This window comes from Callospermophilus lateralis, chromosome 3 (genome assembly GCF_048772815.1).
Source record: "Callospermophilus lateralis isolate mCalLat2 chromosome 3, mCalLat2.hap1, whole genome shotgun sequence".
NCBI lineage: Eukaryota > Metazoa > Chordata > Mammalia > Rodentia > Sciuridae > Callospermophilus > Callospermophilus lateralis.
Window position 1 is genome coordinate 188959241 of NC_135307.1, and position 14313 is coordinate 188973553.

Genomic DNA, 14313 nt, shown 5'->3' on the forward strand with positions numbered 1-14313 from the left:
AACAAGATGCATGACAGTTCTTGGCAAATGCCATAAAGCAGGGTGGGGAGTGAAAAGTGATGAAATCTGGGTGCAGTGGTTGAAGGCAGAACTGTCAAAGAAGACCACGTAGAGGTGCCAGTGAACAGAACTAGAATGAGGTTAGGAAGTGAGCTCTTTCTAGAAAGAGGAACAGTAAGATTGTGTGCTAAAACCCTGCTGCAGAAGCAAGCTCACCTGTGCAAGGAACAACAAGGAAACTCTGGACCAAGATCACATGGTGGGGAGCTGGGAGCTGCAGTCAGAGTGGACAGGGCCAAGCCACCTAGAGTAGGTGGACAGACTCCTTCTGAACAGGGTCAGAGAGTTACTATTTTAGGCTTTGTGGGCCCTTTGGTCTTAGTCACAATTACTCGACTACCATAGAGAGGGGAGTCTGGTCACAGATAATATGTAAATGATTTGATGTGGCTGGGTTCCAATAAAACTGTATCTGTGAAATCTGTGGCAGGTGAGATTTGACCTGTAGCTTTCTTACCTGTGATCTGGGGCTTTCTAAGCCTTGGTAACTAATATGGGTTTTATTGAAAGTGAGGTTGGAAGCCATTGGAGGATCTTGAGCAGAGGGAGAAATATTACTTAATTTACTCCTTAAATATCACGATGGATTTTCTTAATGCACTACGCTGTGGGGTGATCAGGGAGACAAAGGCCAGAAGACAATTAGGAGGCTGTTCTATATCCCAGCCAAGAGACAATGGTGGCTTTAATCTAGTGGCCATGGACACCATAATGAACAGTGGCCACATTCCAGGTGTGTTTTGCTGGTAGAACCGAGCACTTGTTAGTGCACAAATGTGGGGTTTTAGAAAGACTGATTGAATTATTATTAAAGACACGATTATCAGCTTCTGAGATGTCATGGAGGAATTGCTAGTTCTGCAAAAGGACTGAAGAAAATAAAATTTAACTGATATGTTGAAAGATTAGGGGGATCCCAGGGATCTTCTTCATAGTTAAGAATATACTGTATGAGTCTGACCATCAGTTTTTCACTCCTGAAAGTTACCATCACTATGTAACTTTGGGCAGGTCACTTAATCATTCTTAGCCATACTTTCTTCTTTATTATATGGATATAATAAAGGGTTGTTGAGGATTAAATAATTACAAGAGCACTTGGTGCTATATATGAACAAGCACAATTGCACATTGGCATTAAAAAATGTTTGCTATTATAATAAAAGGACAAGAGGCATTCAAGAATGACTGCAGATGACATACTTAACATGACACATATGAGAAAGAACAAGATAGGATAAATGAAATCAGTGCTTCTCAAACTTCTTCCCTGGAGATCTTGTTAAAGTGCAGATTCTAATTCTAATAGGTCTGGATTTGAGCCTGAGAACTTGAGTCTCTGACAAGCTCCCTGGTAAAACCAAAGGCGGTTTACAGACCACAAGACAATGGCTAATTTTGTGCGTTAACTTATCTGGGCCACAGGATATCCAGATAGCTGGCTAAACATGAGTAAACATAAGTAAAGCAACATCCGAATCCCTGAGAGTCTGATTAGAATAAAAAGGTAGAGTTTGCTCCCTGCCTGTTTGCTTAAGCAGGAAGATGATTCTCTCCTGCCCATGGCGTGCCTAGCTCTCAAGTCTGAAGAGACTCACACTGGACTCTACAATATCCGCCCTTCAGCTCTCAGGCCTTCAAACTTCATCGCTGCCACTCCTGGGTCTCCCGATCACAGATGGCAGATTGTTGGACTTCTTGGCCTCCGTAGGAAAGTAACAGTGCTGTAGTCCTATTTCTAAATATCCCAGTTCTGAACACTGGAAAGACTTAGAACATGACCAAAACCACAGACAATGAGCTCTCTCCCCACCCAGATTATGGTCCCTAAACATAACTACCTATTATAAGAACTTAGAATTCCTTTAACAAATGGAAGGATCCAGGACTGAAGCAGAAATGTACAAGAATATCCTGAATAATCTCGTAATGCTTAAACCTCAAAAAAAAAAAAAAAAAAAAAGAAAGAAAGAAAAGAAAAGAAAAGAAAAGAAAAGAAAACCCTCTGTGGCTAAACCAGATCCTGAAGAAACTGAGGGCAGGAAGCTGGAAGCTATCTGCTGACCATGTCCCCAGCAACTCTGCAGCAAGTCCTGCCTGGATGAGATCTGTGTCCGCATCTGCACACAGGTGAAATGCAGAAATGCAGATTATGGGAAATTCTATCACATCAATGACCTGGATCTTCAACCAATAAAAGATGAAAGAAAAAAGACATGATTAAAAGAAACTTAAAAAATGTATCAACCAATTTCAATGTCTGTAACTATTTGAATCCTGATTTTGAAAAAAAAAAAAAAAAACTAATAATTTGGAAGGAAATTGAAATGTGTATGTTTTTGATTATTTAACTTGACTCAAAGGTTATTTTGCAAAAGCTACTTGAAGTCCAAACACTTTTTATAAGGCTTCATTCAACTATGTTCTTAGAAACAAAATATAATTGCCAGCCTCAAAAAAACTCACATTGCTAATTTTCAAAGGCCAACCCAATACTGAAGGAACCTTTGTTTCCAAACCACATATATTGCTTTTCTCTTAAAGAAAACTGGGTTTGGTTTTTTTCTGATTAAATGATGAATATCTTTTCTGAAACATGTCTTCAAATTCCCCTTCACCAAGCATCAGACACAGGCAACTTCTGGCCACCATCAACACCTGCATGCAAAGGGGGATTCATAGAAGCCAAGGGAAGAGGGACTTCCACACTCTAAGCTGGAGCCAGCGCTGGTACTTGTGGGCTCTCCCTCCCCAGCAGGCTCATTTCCAGTCCCATGTGGCTAGTCAAGCGGTGATTAATACAGCAGTGATTACCTCTAGTAAATAGCAGATAATGAAGGCGATAATGAAGGAGGTTTAAAGGAGAGATAAAGATGCATAGGCACAGGAACTGAGCCAGTGAGCTCATCTATTCCAAAAGGAGACAGAAAACCCCATTTATTGTAATCACGAACAATTTCCAGTTTTCTCAGAATTAATTCATTCTTCAAGAAGTCATTGCATTCCTAGAATGTCCAATTAGATAAATGATTCTAAAAGCATCTTAAAACCCTTCCAAGATTTGGGGTGTTTAAGAAGACTCTATCTAAACATCCAGAAAGAGGAAGACAAGGTGCATGTTTATCTCACTCATCTTATTTCTTGATAGTCTGTGTCTCTTGTTTATTTTGCAGACAGGCTCAGCCAAACCACACACAAACGAATTCTCTGTATGTGTTTGTCTGAATCAGAACAGCTCTGTTGAAGATAACTATTTGGGGAACATAAAATATTAAATCTCAGAAATAGGTGTTCATGTGCAAATGTGTTTTATGTGTTTTTCTCCTTTCTCTTCTTTACACTTTATTCTCTTCATTTTATCTTTGACCTCCAAAGACACAATTACTGCTTTTTGTCTTCAGTTACTGCTTTTTGTCTTCAATCAATGTCTCTAAAAAAAAGAAGAAAGAAAGAAAGAAAGAAAGAGAGAGAGAAAGAAAGAAAGAAATTGTGTTTTCTCCTGGACTCTAAATGAATTACATTAAGTTGTATAATGCAAAGTGTTCATGTCCTATTTAAAAGTGTTACTTAAAGGTTGTTATGATTAAATCTTGAGTAACTAGAATATGTGATGATTGCATTTTGTGAGCTTGAACCAATGATTTCTTGACATACAACTAGAAATAGCAGATTTTTAAAAATGTTTTTATTAGTGCATTATAGTTATCCATAGTAGTGGCGTTGTTCATTCTGACTCATTTTTACATGCATATAATATAGCTTGCTCCATTTCAGTCCCCAGTGCTTCTCCTTTACCTCCTCTCCCCTGGAATCCCTTCCCCTACTCTATTTTTTCCTAAACTTTTGAGCATTGTTCCTTCTTGGGGAATATTCTTCCTGACCTCAGAGACATTGATGATAAAGTAGAGGTCGGGCAATTTGCTCTAAGAGCCGTGTGTGGGCTCTCGTCTTCCTGCCCTGCCCATTACCTCCAGGATGACTTTTTTGTGCATCTTGTGAATGGTGGTGATGAGGAAGCCCTGAGAGCCCACCTCGGGCTCTTACTTGCCCCTCTACCTACCTCTCTAGCTGCCTCACCACAATGTCACCATTTCTAAGCATGGTCTGCCTTCAGCTGCTGGGCTTTTTTTTTTTTTTTTTTTTTTTGGATTCACATTTTAGCTGGAAATGACTTTTCATTTCCTAAGCTCTTTTTGGCATTTTAAGCTCTGTTAACGGTTTTCCTTAAACTTTAATGCATTTCATTAGGAGGATAAAATAAAGCAATCTCGCCAGCCTTTATGAATAATTAGTGACTTAGAAATGAGCCTTGAAGTTAGTGAAAAAAATCCATGGTAAGGTGGTGCAAAGATAAAAGACACGGGAGCATATACTTTGATGCACTTTAAAGAAATCATCATAGACTAATAATATGGTATCTCCAAGGAACAGATCAGACTGACAGGAAAATTGCTTTTCATGAAACAAAGTAGTTATGACATTTATAGCAACCTTTATAAAGGTTTGTAGCACAAGAAAAGGAGGAAATTTAATTCCATTATTTCCATGTGCCTAATAAGTAACCTCAGTGGAAAGGGAAGTTTGAAGGCACATACACACACACACACACACACACACACACACACACACTCACACACACATATCTTCAGAAAGAGGTACACATTTTCTTCTACTCCAAAATATAAAAAGGAACGAATAACTTTCTAATCACTATTTCTCTCCTTTTCTAGGAAAGTCAGACTAAATAGAAATGAATCATGGTAGCATGTCAGAGTGACCAATGACAGACCTGCCAAATATCTGTCCATTTTGAAGTAGCTTCAGCTCTACAATTTTCTGTAACAGTAAACACAACAGTCTTTTTGGAAACACACTCCCTTTGTTAATGCTTTTGAGTGTGTCCAAGTTGCTTCCTTTCCATTTGTCTTCTAGATGTTTCCTATGTGCAGAACTGTAAAGCAGACTTCACAAAACTGAAATCATTTCTTCATTTGGTGAATTCATGGCTGTGTGTCTTTTTTTTCTACTCCCAACCATAACCAGGAGTCACCAAATGTTAAAAGGCTTTTTCAATTAAGTCAATAATTAAGCTGGCATTGTTTCCACAGAGTCTAAGATATTAGCTAGGCAGGAATGATACCAATCCAGTTTTGAAAAATAAATGCCTATACTCTCCAATAGTAGAGACCTCTTATAGAGATGTGACTGGGCAGGCTTCTGAGATGGGTCTCCATGTCCTGCTCCTGATTCCCTGGAATTTCTCCCTATGGGTTATCCCATCCCCTGGCTTGAGGGCTGGTCTTATTGGCTTGCTTCTCACAAACAGAACATCTCAAGATGAGATCTAGTGACAGATATTCTGTGGTTTTCACTTTGGTCTCTCTCTGTCTCTAGGGACATGACATCCCTAGAGACAGACCAGTTGAGAACCTAATGCAATTGAGTTTGGATGTGGTTCTTCTGAGATCTGACAGTGACCTCCAAGTGAGCTCTGAATCAGACTGTCCCCCTATTAAGCCTTGTGATGACCTTGGCCTGGCAGACACCTTGGTTACAGCTTCCTGAGAGACTGAGCTACAGGTATCCAGCTGAGCTGTTCCCACATTCTCCACCTAGAGAATCTGTGCGTCAGTAAATCTTAGCTGTTTCCAGCTACTAGATTTCAGGGCGATTTGCTATACAGCCATAGATAACTAATACAAATTGCAACTGAACCCCTCGTGTGACATCCACATTGTCAACCGTGCAAAGCCTTCAACTGTGAATTCGGTTGTGGGAAGCTGAAGTGTGGTGTGGTCATTCATATTCATTCATTGAGTTTCTCGAATGATGTAATTTTTCTAGGTATTCATCTCCACTGGGTGCCAAGAATTGATCTCATTTTCCACTTGTTTCAAATGAGATAAAATATAAATTTAGGAAGAGGGGAAGCTGGAAGTCACTGTAAGAGGTTAAACAAGAAAATTAAAGAGATCATTATTAAGTCCTCATTTTTGAAATAGACACTTTCTCAGAAAACTATCGATTCTTCTCGTGCAGATACGTGAAAAAGGACCTGCTAGAATAAAATTGTAACTGTAGAGTCAGATGAGAAAGCAGAATCCTAAACACACACAGGACGCAAGAAGGGCCAAGATGCTGCAAGACTCGTGAATGTTCTCTCCATCTGAAATGAACTGGTCATTGAATATGTAGACATTTCCAGGCTTTTTCATTCTTGGTGAGGGTTCACTGTTTCCCAGGACCTTGGATAGTGTCCCCATTCCTGGAGTCATCCAGTGTGACTCCACTCACGGCTCCAGGAATAGAGCTCATGACCCAGGCCTGGGAGACCATCCACTGACAGGCAGAGATGGGATCTAAGCTGGCCCAATGGAAAAACCTCTAGTTTTTGTTTTTTGATTTTTTTTTAAGCTCCAGGAGGAAGGTTTTCATTCTTTTCTGTGGCATGCACCTAAAAGGATATGAAGATGGAGCCACTGAGGTCATTTCTCCATGATACAGGATGACAGGAGAGCCAGATAGAGCTGCTGTGGTTTGTGGCCTTGTCCTGTAGACAGCAAGAGGGGTAAAGTCCGATGTCACCTTGTGAGCCCAGAGTCCAGCCTGCTGGACACCAGTCCTGTCTCTGAAGCCTCAGTTATGAGCACCAGTGAATTTCCTCCTGGGCTTCATTCAGTCTGAGGAGACATTTTGGGCTGGTTGGTTTTTTGCCTTAGGTCCCATTCAACAAGGAGTGTCTTAATGCCTTCAGGAGTGATCATTTTTAGAATGCTTGTCTATTCACTTGAACTATCACAAACAGTCTCATTGCTTTGGATCAGCTTTCCTCCAAACCTCATAAAACCTTTTTCAAATGTTGTCAGCCAATGCAAAATGGAAGCATATCTCTTTTAATAATAGCAACCATTGAGCAATTAATAGGTATTGGGTATTGTCTGAAGCATTGTATATGTTATGCCATTAGTCTTCATTTTCTAGAATCAGGAGAGTAAAGCCATTAAAACACAGACTCTGGAACTCAAGTGCCCCAGATTTGGTTCTTCCCTCATCCCTTTCCACCAGTGTCACCTTATTTTAAATCTCTATGACTCAATTTCCCTTCCCATAAAACAGAGGTGATGCTGTCCTCATAAAACTGTGAACTGAATGAGTCAAGATCCATAAAGTGCTTGGCGCACAGGAAGTGCTGCCTGTTGAAGTGTCCCTTTCCCTTTTTGTTCAGCTGAATAATTTTTTATGGGTGCATAATAAATATACAGAAGAGTGGGTTTCATTGTGGCATATTCGGTCTGCACATCAAATAATCTGATCAATTTCTATCCCCAGTACTCATCCTTGCCCTCCCTCTTCCTCCCCGATCCCCTTCTTCTACCTCACTGGTCTCCCTCCTATTTTTTTTTAATTAATTATACACAACTGCAGCACAACTTTACATTTCTATGGTTGTACATGAGGTAGCATCACACTATATGTGCAGTCCTATGTACATAGGGTAATGATGACCATCTCATTCCACCATCCCTTCTATTTTAATGAGATCCCTTTTTCCATGCATCTGGATAATTTGATTAGCAAATCCTGATTTTTAAAAATGTTTTTATTAGTGCCTCATAGCTATACATATTAGTAAGGTTCATTTTGACATATTGACATATTGGTTTTTATTTCTCTCTCTGTATCTATCTATGTATATAGATATATATAGATAGATATAGATATAGATATAGATATATCACTTTCTTTATCCATTCATCTGTTAACAGGTACCTAGCCTAGTTCCATAACTTAGCTATTGTGAATTACACTGCTATAAACATTAATGTGCCTGTATCATTATCATACGCTTATTTTCATTCTTTTAGATAAATGCCAAGGAGTGGGATAGCTGGGTCATGTTGTGGTTCTATTCCTAATCTCTTGAGAAATCCCTATATGCTTTCCAAAGTGGTTGTACTAATTTACAGTCCCATCAAAAATGGATGAAGTATACCTTTTCCCTATATCCCCATCAGCTTTTATTGTTAATTGTATTCTTGAAGTGAAATGAAATTTAAATGTAGTTTTGAGTTGCATCTCCCTGATTGCTAGGGATGTTGGATATTTTTTTTTCCTATGTTTGTTGGCCATTTGTATTTCTTTCTTTGAAAAATTCATTCTTTTGCCCATTTTTGGACTGGGTTATTTGTTTTTGTTTTTTGCTTTGTTTTGTTTTGCTTTGGCGTTAAGTTTTTTGAGTTCTTGAGTTCTTTATATATTCTGTCAGAGGAGTACCTGGCAGAGATCTTCTCCCATTCTGTAGACTCTCTTCATACTCTGAATGGTTTTCTTTGCTTTGTAAAAGCTCTTTAATTTGATGCCATCCCACTTATTGATTTTTGGTTCTATTTCTCTAGCTTTAAGGTCTTTTTAGGGAAGTCAGTGCCTGTGCCTATATGTTGAAGCATTATCTATGTTTTCTTCTAGAATTTGCGGTGGAGTTTCTGGTCTAATTCCTAGATCTTTGATCTACTTTCAGTTGACTTTTGTGCAGGGGGAAAGAATCTAGTTTTATTCTTCTAATAAGAACATGAAGCTCACGGAAGTGTTTCTTATTTATGGTCCAACCCTGTAGACACTCTTCTGCTCATTGTCCCAGAGAGGAATCCAGTCTTATGTGGAAGCCCTTTTACATCCCACCAAGACAGCCACTTTAAAATGTAGTTCTAGTACTGAAGCCAAGGGCTGTGAGACTAAGGACAGCTATCATCTTTGTATCCTGGATGTCACCCAGCACAGCATCCTGCCAGTGGTTATTAATATGATGTGGACAAAGTAATCCAAAAATTGCCTACAAAGACTACAATGACAGACATGTGAATTACCTCACAGATTTGTGTGCTGGGAATCTATGAACCATGTATCTGGACACCTCTGGAGAGGGATATTCCACAAAGATGCACTCCAGATGTCCAGGGCGGCGGGCACATCTGGAGGATCCAAGTGGAAGCTCATTTGTGTGATGATCAGCAGGATTCACTCCATCCAGGGTGATGGGACTGAGGGCCACCATTCCACAATGGCAGCAAGTGGATGGGCTCCTTCAGATCCTTCACACGGGCCTCCCCAGCTGACTTTAGCAAAGCAAGCACACAAGAAGAGAGAGAAAGGCGTGGAATGGGATTTCACTATTTTGCCCTTTGACCCTGATGGAATCAGCCATTCCAGGCCTCCATTCTTCAATCTATGAAAGCTATATTGTAATTTTCCAAGATCCCTGTTGGCTCCAACAGGATTCCAAGAGCCCCTGAGAAGCTCAGGGGTGCACGGCTGCAGAGCTGCCTTTGACACCTATACAAGCTCACCTGCAGCAGCCAGATGGCTGGAGCCTTTCCCCTGTCCCCAGCATCACATCTCACAGCCTCCCCTGACAAGAAAAGCCAGAGTGAGGAAAACACTAGAACATGCCATTGGCTCTGCTTCCTGGGCCAGGGGGAACTTGGAGGGAAAAGGGGGCCACTGTGGTTAAATGCCAGTTTGCAGCATTTGAGAAAGAAAGAGCACAAAATTTAATTGAAATGGAGAATTTTATTAGTTTACCCTGAAGTGTCAATAAAAACTGGTGCCTGGCAGATGGTTTTGCTGTGGTCCCAACAGCAGCTCTGTCTTGAGGTTAATAACCCTTCACTTTATGGACTTATTGGCAAACTCTCTCTGTGGTATTTAAGTTTTTTTAGATGTTTTCTTGACTGTTATTAAAAAAAAAAAAAAAATCTGTCCACTACTGTTTTTTCATCTACTGAAGAAAGTTCACACTCCTTCCCTTTTGAGGAATGTTCTGGAATCTCTTTTAGCCCATTATAGCAATGAAGCAGGACGTCAACTAAAAACCACATTTAACAGTTTATTGATGTTGTAAGAAATAAGTTGTTTGTTTGTTTGTTTTTAATCCCTGACACGGGTGTATTTGCTTTCCTTTCCGTTAAGGAAGGGCATGCTTCCTTAGGTTGAAGAGAGGGAGCACATTGCGGAAGAGCCATATTTGGTTAAAATTCCAAATGAAAGATTTTCTTCTTTACTGTTAATTACAGGCTTTCGTCAGCCCTCATTGATCCTACAGATGTTCCTGCTCCCTTCTGAATTAGCTATGAGTTGGTGGCCTGTGAACTGGAGTTAGCAGATGTTTGTCATTTGTCCCTTCTTGTTCTGTTCTCCTTAATATCTTTTAAATCTTTAAATGATTTGCAACCTTTAAAAACCGGGAGATGTCACACTGAAAGAAATTTAGATTTCCGACTTCCCTGAGCTACAAGAAGGCTTGGTGACTACGGTACACATTCCAACATGGTGACAGCTGGCTAAAGCAAAGACACCATTTCCTTCTTTTGGTGGGGCACATCCTTGTCTGTCACCACCATCTCCCCAACTCCCAAGTGCTCTAACAACTATGCTATTAATAAGCAAAAAATGAAAGTCCATAAAAGCCAGTGACTTCATCGTTGAGAAGATAGTGGGGTGGGTATAAACTGATGCCCTAGAGAGTTCTGTCACTGTGACATTGGGCAGCTGTACTCCTCCAGCCTGCTTCGTTCATTCTTGATGAGTGGGTGAGGCACTGGGTGGGGTACAGCGTTCTGGTCTGAACCCCTTCTGCCATGGGATATTGCAGGGAGATCCTCAAGGGCCAGTTGGCATTTGTGCAGTCTTGTCCATGAGTCCTATTATAGGCGTTGAATTTAAGTGGCCTTCAGTTACCCTGAATGCATCACCTTGTTATGATCTCCAGGGACGCTCAGTGTTTGGGCTTCCACAGCCTCTTCCTCCAAAGGTAAATATTAAAAAGTGCATTTTATGACTGCTGAGCTATAAAGACATGCACAAACCAGGCTGAATTATATTCATTATTCTTTTCTGATTTTAAAGGAATCATCTTGCAAGGGCAGTAGGCATCAGATAATTATGTAGTGGCTTGACCCCTTTTCTTTGCATTGACATTGGCTTTCCTGTTGGTTTCTTATTCGCTGTCCTCATATTACTTAGTCTTCAGAGCAATCACACCCTCATTCTTGACAGAACAGGGAGGTGTGTTATTGTCTGTGTGTTATCTTGGTTTTGTGTTAATAGCAGCTGCGATGCCAAAATTAACCCATATTTTACACTTCCTCATTGTCCTGCCTGGCACACAACTGTCGTTAAGCACACAGAAGGAAGATGTCTAAGCACCCTGGTGTGTCCCATTTAACATCTAGAACTTGCTCGGTGAGCTCCTCTAGTCCCTGGTTCATGCGTGTTTGCCTGCCTTTAAAGACTTCCATAAAAGTTACAAGCACCAGTCAGTAGCTAAGTGCTATTTAAACCCTGTGGCCAAATACCATCTATGTTCTTGGAGGGATATTTTTTTCTTCAGTGCTTTTTCAAAGGGCTTCCAGAATGATTCCAATAGTCGGCAAACAGGTTATTTAACACTTTCAAAGAAACTCAGATTCTCGGCCACAGTGGATGTCACCGTCCCCAGTAGTCAGCTGGCTACCATAGACGACAGTTCACTCCAGAAGCAGAGCTGTGCTTTCTGCTCAAAGCTAGAAAGCAGGACACATAATTTACATCAGGGCCTGTTTAAATGCTAGCATTTTGTAGCATTTCATTGATTCCTCTCCTCAACCCCCCTTCAAAAACAGATAGAAATTACACAAAACATCATTTCAATGAATTACACTCTCTCTCCACCCTGACCACCCCCAGTTGTTTTATAATTTTTCATTAAGTCAAAAACTCTTCACTATCGTTTGAACCCAAATGCCATTTTATGTCAATGGCTGAATCTTTTATCTATGGCTGTTTTTAAAAGGAACAAGAGAAGTAGGATCTCTTCTCATCAAGGAAGAAGGCTGTCCTGAGTTCTATTTTTCAATCACAGAACCCCCCACAACCCATAGACACCCACGGCCTCCTGTCACCTGACATTCCAACTGCATTAACACAAGACCATGGCCAAGTGCTAAGAGCATGGCACCTATGGGCCATGAAAACTTTAATTTCTTTTAAAATCAGGGGGAAACAAAAAAAGAGAGAATGTAATCCAGCCTGGGAAATGTTTGTCATGATAGGTCTGCAGTTATAAAATGTACTTTTTAATATTTGCCTTTGAGGAAGAAGCTCTGGAAGCAAAGACACTGGGCATCCATGGAGACCATAACGTGATGACACATTCAGGGAAACGGAAAGTCACTTGATTCAACTCCCACAACAGGACGCATGGTCCAAACTGCACAAATGCCATCTGGCCCTCGACGGCTTCACTGAGACATCCCATAGCAGAAGGTGGAAGGCCAAGAGCTGGCAAGGGTTAGCTTGAAGAGCTGAATTTATGACAAACAGTTCTCAGAATGAACCCACCTGCAGTCATAACGGCCCACCCCTGAGGACAGAGCCCTCTGACCCAATCCTGCCTCACCTCTCAGCACTGTCACATTGGGGATTAACAGAACAAAGTTCCGTTCCAATGCATGATCTTCCGGGGAGACGCTGAAATCAGGCAGCTGTGAAAACACTCCACCTGCTCCCAGAGTTCCCATGCTGTGTAGTTTTAAAAGACCAGGTCCATCAGCCATCAGCCATCATTTGATGGAGAAGTTTTTCCAAGGTTTAGTCCTGTGAGACTCTCACCCTTCCTAGGATCCCAGGTGCTGCCCATGGTGCTGGCTCTAAGTCCACCTGAGATCCACCAAACTAGACCAGTTGCTTTAATGGATTTCAAGCCTTTGCACTTGACGATAGTCACATCACATGGAAGGCTTTTTCAATATTTCTGGGGTGGGTGAGGTTGAGGTGTGTTGGCAGGGATCAGCAAGTAGAGCATTTTCTCAGCTCTTCTAGGCCACTGGAGCACTGGGCATCGTCCCCACTACCTCCTGCTTCAACCCTCTGGCTTTGGCCCCTAGGACCCTACACTCTTGCATCTCTCTCCTTTGCCAGCTCTTTTTCCTCCCACCAGCACTTTTTCTAAGTTCCAGTCTCTCCTGGGAAAAGCCACCTCAGCTGCTCAGGGCACAGCCCCTGGATCAGCCACCATCATTAGTGAGTTCCTTACAAATGCAGCCTGAGGTCCTGGCCCAACACACTAAACCAGAACGGTCTCCGGGTGATTTTTGTGATTTTTGTGTGCTTTAAATGTTAAGAGAAATTATTCTCAAATATACCTCCCCAGTCCACATACCCTAAATCTCAAGGCACCATCTGAATGGCCAGTTAAGTCTCTACATGGCCGATGCCCTAGCAATTCCAGGCATCCAAGGCCATGCTCCTCCTCCCCTCCCCTTCCCCAGCCCCTCTGTGCCCACTGCAAACCAGCCACCCTGACCTTTGTTTGTTGACAGCACCAGCAGGGTACCAGGGCTCATAAAGCCAAATGAGGACAGTTGTTAGGCAGGCCACAAAAATGAGCGCCATGGGCTCAGTGTGGACCAGGATGACCTGAGACACCTGTTTTGTCTAATGGACAAGCAGCTGAAGACTGCCATTTGGAAATATGGTTTCAATGTTCCAAAAATATGAATTTTTATGTGAGTGCTCTGAATTTTATTGTGGCCAAAAATTCAATTTTAAAAAAATTAAGAAAAAGAAAAGTGTAGGCTATAATTCCACCTATGCTCAAAATCAAGTTCTCTTTGACTTTCTGTTCCTTTCAGCATCTGTCACTATCAATACTTCTATTTAGCCACTTCTGAGTCCCAGCCCTCCCTTTCTTTTTTTTTTTTTTTTTTTTTTTTTTTTGGTTATTCAAAACATTACAAAGATTGCAGAATCACATCAGTTACACATCCACATTTTTACATAATACCATAATAGTAACTGTTGTATTCTGCTACCTTTCCTATCCTCTACTATCCCCCCTCCCCTCCCCTCCCATCTTCTCTCTCTATTCCATCTACTGTAATTCATTTCTCTCCTTATTTTTTTCCCATTCCCCTCACAAACTCTTATATGTAATTTTGTATAACAATGAGGGTCTCCTTCCATTTCCATGCAATTTCCCTTTTCTCTCCCTTTCCCTCCCACTTCATGACTCTGCTTAATGTTAATCTTTTCCTCCTACTCTTCCTCCCTGTTCTGTTCTTGGTTGCTCTCATTATATCAAAGAAAACATTTGGCATTTGTTTTTTAGGGATTGGCTAGCTTCACTTAGCATAATCTGCTCTAATGCCATCCATTTCCCTGCAAATTCCATGATTTTGTCATTTCTTAGTGCTGCGTAGTATTCCATTGTGTATAAAT